General features: G+C 44.4%; 1 long non-coding RNA gene across 1 annotated transcript; it reads right to left on the minus strand.

The window, feature by feature from the left end:
• Nucleotides 1–295: 295 nt before the first annotated feature.
• Nucleotides 296–8,015, minus strand: LOC144506376 (uncharacterized). Its single transcript, XR_013499894.1, has 3 exons — nucleotides 7,973–8,015; nucleotides 7,216–7,254; nucleotides 296–313 (listed from the first exon to the last, which is right to left on the minus strand). It is a non-coding gene; the product is annotated as an uncharacterized LOC144506376 (long non-coding RNA).
• Nucleotides 8,016–8,242: the final 227 nt, after the last annotated feature.

The raw sequence follows: 8,242 nt of genomic DNA on the forward strand, positions 1-8,242 counted from the left end.
AACATCACAAAATGCAATTTTACTTGACATCAAGCTTGACTATAAGGATGGAAATATTTTCACAGATTATAGGCATTGTTGTGACCATTGGTCTGAAGGAAAATGTAGCCACTGGACAGAAAGTTGCTAACCTTGCGACATGGATTGAAGATAATTAGCAAAAGTGCGAGAGGGGAGATGAGGAGAAAATATGTTCACTCAGAAAATTGTTATAGCCTGGGTTACAAAGAGAACTAATGTAAATCTAATCCCACAATCACCTATTTGCAGTTACCTGTCGCCGGTGAGGTGGTCACATTGGTAAAGTAATTCCCTGTAAAAAGATTATAAGCGGTTAGGTCGGGAGTGGTAGATTTTCAGTTACATCGCCCATTGGGTTAATCTGGCAACATGACCCTTTTGCAAACCTACACAAAGTCAGTCGATAGGAAATTGGCTGAGGTGTATACCAGGTGGCCAACGCATTACTGCAAGGTCAACTCTTCTGCTGACGTTTTGAATTTGGCAAGTGCAACACATGGCTAATGAGTCAGTAAGAAGTCTCACAACACAAGGTTAAAATCCAACAGGTTAAAGAGGGATCCGCAGTGCATCTGAAGAGGAAAGAGTCGAATTGGACTCCTCTGGAAGGCCGCTGCCCTTGACTCGACATGTATGCCCAAGCCATCAGGAGGTGCATCAATGCCAGATTCATTAGCTGCACTCACAAGACAGCCCCGAACGTCACCCAAGCACAACGCAACGCCATCTGCGCTCTCAAGACCAACCGCAACATTGTCATCAAACCAGCAGACAAAGGAGGGGCCACTGTCATATTGAATCGAACGGATTACTGCAAAGAAGTGTACCGACAACTGAACAACGAGGAACACTACAGACAGTTACCCACAGATCCGACAAAAGAACACACCCATCAACTCAACAGACTGATCAAGACCTTTGATCCGGACCTTCAGAGCACCCTCCGTGCTCTCATCCCACATACTCCCCGTGTTGGAGATCTCTATTGCCTCCCGAAGATACACAAGGCCAACACGCCCGGCCGTCCCATCGTATCAGGCAATGGGACCCTGTGTGAAAACCTCTCCGGCTACGACGAGGGCATCCTGAAACCCATTGTACAAAGAACCCCCAGCTTCTGTCGTGATACTACAGACTTCCTACAGAAACTCAGCACACGTGGAGCAGTTGAACCAGGAGCGCTCCTCGTCACAATGGATGTCTCGGCACTCTACACCAGCACCCCCCACGACGACGGCATTGCTGCAACTGCCTCAGTACTCAACGCCAACAACTGCCAATCTCCAGATACAATTCTACAACTCATCCGCTTCATCCTGGACCACAACGTCTTCACCTTCAGCAACCAGTTCTTCATCCAGGCACATGGAACAGCCATGGGGACCAAATTCGCACCTCAATATGCCAACATCTTTGTGCATAGGTTCAAACAAGATTTCTTCATCACACAGGACCTTCAACCGATGCTATACACTAGATACATCGATGACATTTTCTTCCTTTGGACTCATGGCGAACAATCTTTGAAACAACTGTATGATGACATCAACAAGTTCCATCCCACCATCAGACTCACCATGGACTACTCTCCAGAATCGGTTGCATTCTTGGACACATGCATCTCCACCAAGGACGGTCACCTCAGCACTTCACTGTACCGCAAGCCCACTGATAACTTCACGATGCTCCACTTCTCCAGCATCCACCCTAAACACATTAAAGAAGCCAAGCCCTATGGACAAGCCCTCCAGATACACAGGATCTGCTCAGATGAGGAGGATCACAACAGACACCTACAGACGTCCTCATAAGTACAGGATATGGCGCTCGACTCATCAATCAACAGTTCCGACATGCCACAGCGAAAAACCGCACTGACCTCCTCAGAAGACAAACACGGGACATGGCGGGCAGAGTACCCTTTGTCGTCCAGTACTTCCCCGGAGTGGAGAAGCTACGACATCTTTTCCAGAGCCTTCAACATGTCATCGATGAAGACTAACATCTTGCCAAGGCCATCCCCACACCCCTACGATACACACCTCTTTATCCTGTGCTTGGCCCTCTCTCCACTCACATTGTCTGTACCTTTAAGACTTGATTACCTGTAAAGACTCACATTCCAACCATTATCTTGTAAATTGAGCTTGTGTCTGTGTATGACCTGTTTGTGAACACAAGTCCTCACTCATCTGATGAAGGAGCCTGAGACTCCAAAAGCTAGTGCCAAATAAACCTATTGGACTTTAACCTGGTGTTGTGAGACTTCTTACTGTGCCCGCCCCAGTCCAACATAACCCCATCTCCACATAATGAGTCAGGCCAGTGTTTCAGAACACCATCTACATTGCAAAATACAGCTCTTAATTGATGCATAGTTTGATTCTCAGAGCTTCAATATTGTAGGAAATTATAGACATTAGGGGCACAGGCCTATAGAAAGCAGAACCCACTGGTGTGATGATGGGCATTCAGAGTCAATGGATTTAGTGTAATTACTAAGCACACTTGAGGTAAGATGAGGAGACTGGAGAGTCTCATGGTTTCGATTGCAGCGTGTGATAAATTGGTGGAAGCTAATTCTATTGTAACAGTCTACTTGAAAAGCGAACTTTACAGAGGAAAAGAGCAGGGAAGTGGGACTAAGTGGATAGTTCTTTCAAAGACCCAGCTCAGGTACAATGAGTCAAAAAGCCTCATTCTATCCACTTTGATTCAATGATAATCACATTACCAGCTTCCTGGGGATGTTTAAGCACTCAGTTTCAGCATTAGAAGTCCTATTTCTTATATTCTGTATATTCTCAAAGAGCACCTGTTATCTCTGGAGAAGATGTCATACTAACAACAGTACCATTCACTATACCACTTGGAGGAAAGATTGGTAACCATGGGACATGGATTGAAGGTAATTTGCAAATGTACTAGAGAGTAGATGACAAGGAATTGGGTGAAAATATCTACTCCCCTCCGCAGTGTGATTTCCGGCAGAAGAAATGTCTCACAATAGGCTGGCGGCAGGATTTTCCATTCCTGCCGATGTCAGTGGCATTTTGCATTGTTTGCCGGCCATGCCACCAGGAAGCCTGCCACGGGGGGCGGTGGGGGGGGGGGGGTCACCATTATTTGGACTAGAAGATTGCGCCGCCAGGCAGAGCTGGCATTTTTAGCCCAATACAGCAAGTTGTTATTGCTTGGGTTGCAAAGAGAGATATGTTCAGAATTTGAATTAATGTACAGCTGCCATTTTCAACATTTTAATCTCTCAATCAGCTATTTGCAGTTGCCTGTCATAGAAGAGATGGTCACATTGGTGAAGGAATTTCCTATAAAAAGATTACAAGTAGTTAGGTTGAATGTGGTGGATTTCCAGCTACATCTCCCATTGGGTAATCTAGCAGAGTGGCCCTTTTTATAAACGTGCCCAAAGAAGGTCAAGAGGAAAATGGATGTGGTATATACCAGGAGGTCAATGCACTACTGCAAGGTCCCCTCTCCTGCTGACATTGTGAATTTTGACTAGTGCAACACGTGGCTAATGGGTCAGGCCCTTGTTTAACAACACCATCTATATTGCAAAACGCAGCTCTTAATTGATGCATAGATTGACTCTAAGAGTTTGAATATTGTATGAAATTATAGACATTTGTGTCACAGGATGATAGGAGACTGGGTTCCTGGGTGGAGATGCCGGCGTTGGACTGGGGTAAACACAGTAAGAAGTCTCATAACACCAGGTTAAAGTCCAACAGGTTTATTTAGTAGCAAAAGCCACTAGCTTTCGGAGCGCTGCTCCTTCGTCAGGTAAGTGGGAATTCTGTTCACAAACAGGGCATATAAAGACACAAACTCAATTTACAAAATAATGTTAATAATATATATATGGCGCTCGACTCATCGATCGACAGTTCAGAAGAGCCACAGCAAAAAGCCGCACCGACCTCCTCAGAAGACAAACACGGGACACGGCGGACAGAGTACCCTTCGTCATCCAGTACTTCCCCGGAGCGGAGAAGCTACGACATCTTCTCCGGAGCCTTCAACATGTCATTGATGAAGACAAACATCTCGCCAAGGCCATCCCTACACCCCCACTTCTTGCCTTCAAACAACTGCACAACGTCAAACAGACCATTGTCCGCAGCAAAATATCCAGCCTTCAGGAGAACAGTGACCACGACACCACACAACCCTGCCACAACAACCTCTGCAAGACATGCCAGATCATCGACACGGATGCCATCATCTCACGTGAGAACACCATCCACCAGGTACACGGTACATACTCTAGCAACTTGGCCAACCTGATACGCTGCATGTCCCGAGGCATGGTACATTGGGGAGACCATGCAGACGCTACGACAACGGATGAAGGAACACCGCTTGACAATTACCAGGCAAGAGTGTTCTCTTCCTGTTGGAGAACACTTCAGTGGTCACGGGCATTCGGCTTCTGATCTTCGGGTAAGCGTTCTCCAAGGCGGCCTTCACGACACACAACGCAGAGTCGCTGAGCAGAAACTGATAGCCAAGTTCCGCACACATGTGGACGGCCTCAACCGGGATCATGTCACACTATCTGTAACCCCCACGACTTGCCTGGGCTTGCAAAATCTCACTTGCAAAATCTCACTAACTGTCCTGTCAGGAGACAATATACATCTTTTTAACCTGTGCTTAACGCTCTCTCCACTCACATTGTCTGTACCTTTAAGACTTGATTACCTGGAAAGACTCGCATTCCAACCGTTATTTTGTAAATTGAGTTTGTGTCTTTCTATGCCCTGTTTGTGAACAAAACTCCCACTTACCTGACGAAGGAGTAGCGCTCTGAAAGCTAGTGGCTTTTGCTACCAAATAAACCTGTTGAACTTTAACCTGGTGTTGTGAGACTTCTTACAGTATGATAGGTATCCAGAGTGAATGGATTTAAGGTATTTAGCAACAGGGTTCTCCGACCTTGCTCACAGCTGGGAATCTCCCGTCCCGCTGCAGTGAACAGAGATTTCGCTGGGTACCAAATTCTCCATTTTCTCTGGCAGCAGCAGCGGGGTGTGAATGGTCAGAGACATAAGATGAGGAGGAATTATTTTTAATTGGAGAGTCTTATGATTTAGATTGGAGGGACTGATTAACCCAGTTGGTGTAATCTGAAGCTAGCACAGAAGCAATGAGCCTACCTCAATTTCGTATGATTCAATGATAATCGCACTAACAGTTTTAAGGAGTGCTTAGCCATTCAATTATCACATCAGATTTCTGACATTGTTAATATGCTCCATGGGCACATTTTTAGTATCTGTGGAGAAGGTGTCACATTAACAACGGTGCTGTTCACTTATAGGATTTCTGATCAAACACCACCCTGTCCACACATAATTTTGTAAATTGCATACAGAATATTACACGGGGACTAATTAAGGATTTGATGACAAAATGTTACATTTTTCATGAGTTGATTGATCTGGACTGGTCCTTTCAAACCAATATTGGAACTGAAATCAGCACAAAGAGAATACATTTAAAAAATTGTAATATTAATTCTAAGAATCAATGATCCCTCTGTGACTGGATCCTGAACTTCCTAACTCATAGACCACAATCAATAAGGATAGGCAACAACACCTCCTCCGCAATCATCCTCAACACCGGTGTCCCACAAGGCTGTGTTCTCAGCCCCCACTATACTCCTTGTACACCTATGCTGTGCGGCCAAATTCCCCTCCAATTTGATTATCAAGTTTGCTGACGGCACCACCGTAGTGGGACAGATTTCAAACAATGATGAGACAGAGTACAGGAACGAGATAGGGAATCTGTCCAGATCACCAACAACCTGTCCTGGTACCCCATGCCGACACTATAGTTAAGAAACCCCACCAAGGCCTCTAGTTTCTCAGAAGAGTAAGGAAATTTGGCATGTCAGCTACGACTCTCACCAACTTTTACAGATGAGCCATAGAAAGCATTCTTTCTGGTTGTATCACAGCTTGGTATGGCTCCTGCTCTGCCCAAGACCACAAGAACCTACAAAAGGTCATGAATGCAACCCAATCCATCATGCAAACCAGCTTCCCATCCATTGACTCTGTCCACACTGTCCACACTTCCTGCTGCCTTGGCAATGCAGCTAGCATAATTAAGGACCCCACGCACCCTGGACATTCTCCCACCTTCTTCCTTCAGGAAAAAGATACAAAAGTCTGAGGTCACATACCAACCGACTCAAGAACAGCTTCTTCCCTGCTGCTGTCAGTCTTTTGAATGGACTTACCTTGCATTAAGTTGATCTTTCTCTACACCCTAGATATGACTATAACACTACATTCTGCACTCTCTCGTTTCCTTCTCTATGAACTTTGTCTGTATAGCGCGCAAGAAACAATACTTTTCCCTGTATGTTAATACATGTGACAATAATAAATCAAATCAAATCAAAAAAAAATCTCCCCATTAAAATTCTGCCACAAATTCCAGAGGAACAGTATTTACTCTGACTTTCCCCGAAACATCTAAAACCCACGCACACATTTTGATGCACTTTTTCTCCCTTTGGTGGTAATACATTTCATTTAAAACTTTGTTCTTAAAAACTATGTTGACTTTTTATGCAGTTTCTAGTACCAGTGACACTGGACTTGTAACAAGGCACTAGATTTGGAAAACACTGTTTGTCCAGACCTCCCTTGTGTATTATTGTGCATCTTATAGGAGGTGCAGAACAGAGGGGCTGAATTTGTCAATCTGCATTAGGAAGAAGCAGCTCAGGTACATTCATGTAGTCAAGTTAACAAAATCAAACTTTGTTCACAAATCATAGAATCCCTACAGTACAGAAGGAGGCCATTCAGCCCATTGAGTCTGTACCGACTACAATCCAACCCAGCCCCTATTCCTGTAATCCCACACATTTACTCTGCTAATCCCGCTGGCACTAGGGTCAATTTCGCATGGCCAATCAACTTAACCCGCACATCTTTGGACTGTTGGAGGAAACCGGAGCACCCGGAGGAAATCCACGCAGACAGTGCAAAGTGCAAACTCCACACAGACAGTGATCCGAGACCGGATTTGAACCTGGGACCCTGGCGCTGCGAGGCTGCAGTGCTAACTACTGTGCCACCATGCCACCCATGCACAAATGTACAATGTCATTTTCAAAATTTGAATCATCTCACAGCTATTTACAATTACCTGTCACAGGTGTGGTGGTCATAGTGGTCAAAGAGGCCCCTGTAAAAAGAGAACAAACATTTTGGTTGGATGTAGTAGATTTCCATTGGGGCTGCTCTCGGGAACTGACATGGCAGAGTGACCTTTAAGAGAATGTCAGTGGATAAGAAAATCAACTGAACCAAATAATAACTGTTCCAGTCTGACACTACAAGCTCTCCTCCACTTCTGCTGGTATTGTGTATATCCCCCCCAAGAGCATTACTTTACTCTGAGCCAGGGCCCATGATTAATGATGGCTTCAATTTTGTAAAATGTTGTCATTAGCTGACACTGAGTTTGACTGTCAGATTTTGCACATTACAGGAGATTACCCATATTAAAAGGAGTGATCACTATAGAAAACTGTAGCCATTGCCGGATAGGTCCATAATAGGAGGACATGGATTGAAAATTATCAAAATAATTACAGGAGAGCAGAAGAGAAATTAATTTAACACAGCGAGTCAATACGGGTTAGAATCCAGTCTAAATGCAGATTCTGTTGTAACTTTCAAAAGGGAATTGGAGAAACTCATGAAAAGGGGCAAGCATGAAAAATCGGAGCAGTGCCGCTAATTGGATATCTCTTACAAAGATCCATCGTAGACACCATGAAGCAAATAGCCTGCATGATTCTATCTTAAATCAATTTCACAGCTTCCACCAGTTTGACTACCTAGTTCCAGCATCAGGATTCTTATATTCTTCATATTTTTGAAGAGCACATTTTCCGTACCTGTTGTGGGCTGTGCAGTTGATGCATCGTTACTAATAGTGCTGTTTGCTGTAAGGAAAGATCACAATTTTAGATCAGACAATCAACCCTCACACTCTGTCCGTAACATTACTTTGTAAAATGTCCACACAGTGATGAAACAACTTGAGGGTTATATAAGAAAATGCGAGATTTTTCATGAGTTTAATAGATCCAGACTATTCCTTCACTGCCACTCGTGAATTTAAGTCAGCCTGAGCAGCAAGAAATGTTAATATTGATTCTAAGTCA

The sequence above is a fragment of the Mustelus asterias genome, chromosome 17 (assembly GCF_964213995.1).
Source record: "Mustelus asterias chromosome 17, sMusAst1.hap1.1, whole genome shotgun sequence".
NCBI lineage: Eukaryota > Metazoa > Chordata > Chondrichthyes > Carcharhiniformes > Triakidae > Mustelus > Mustelus asterias.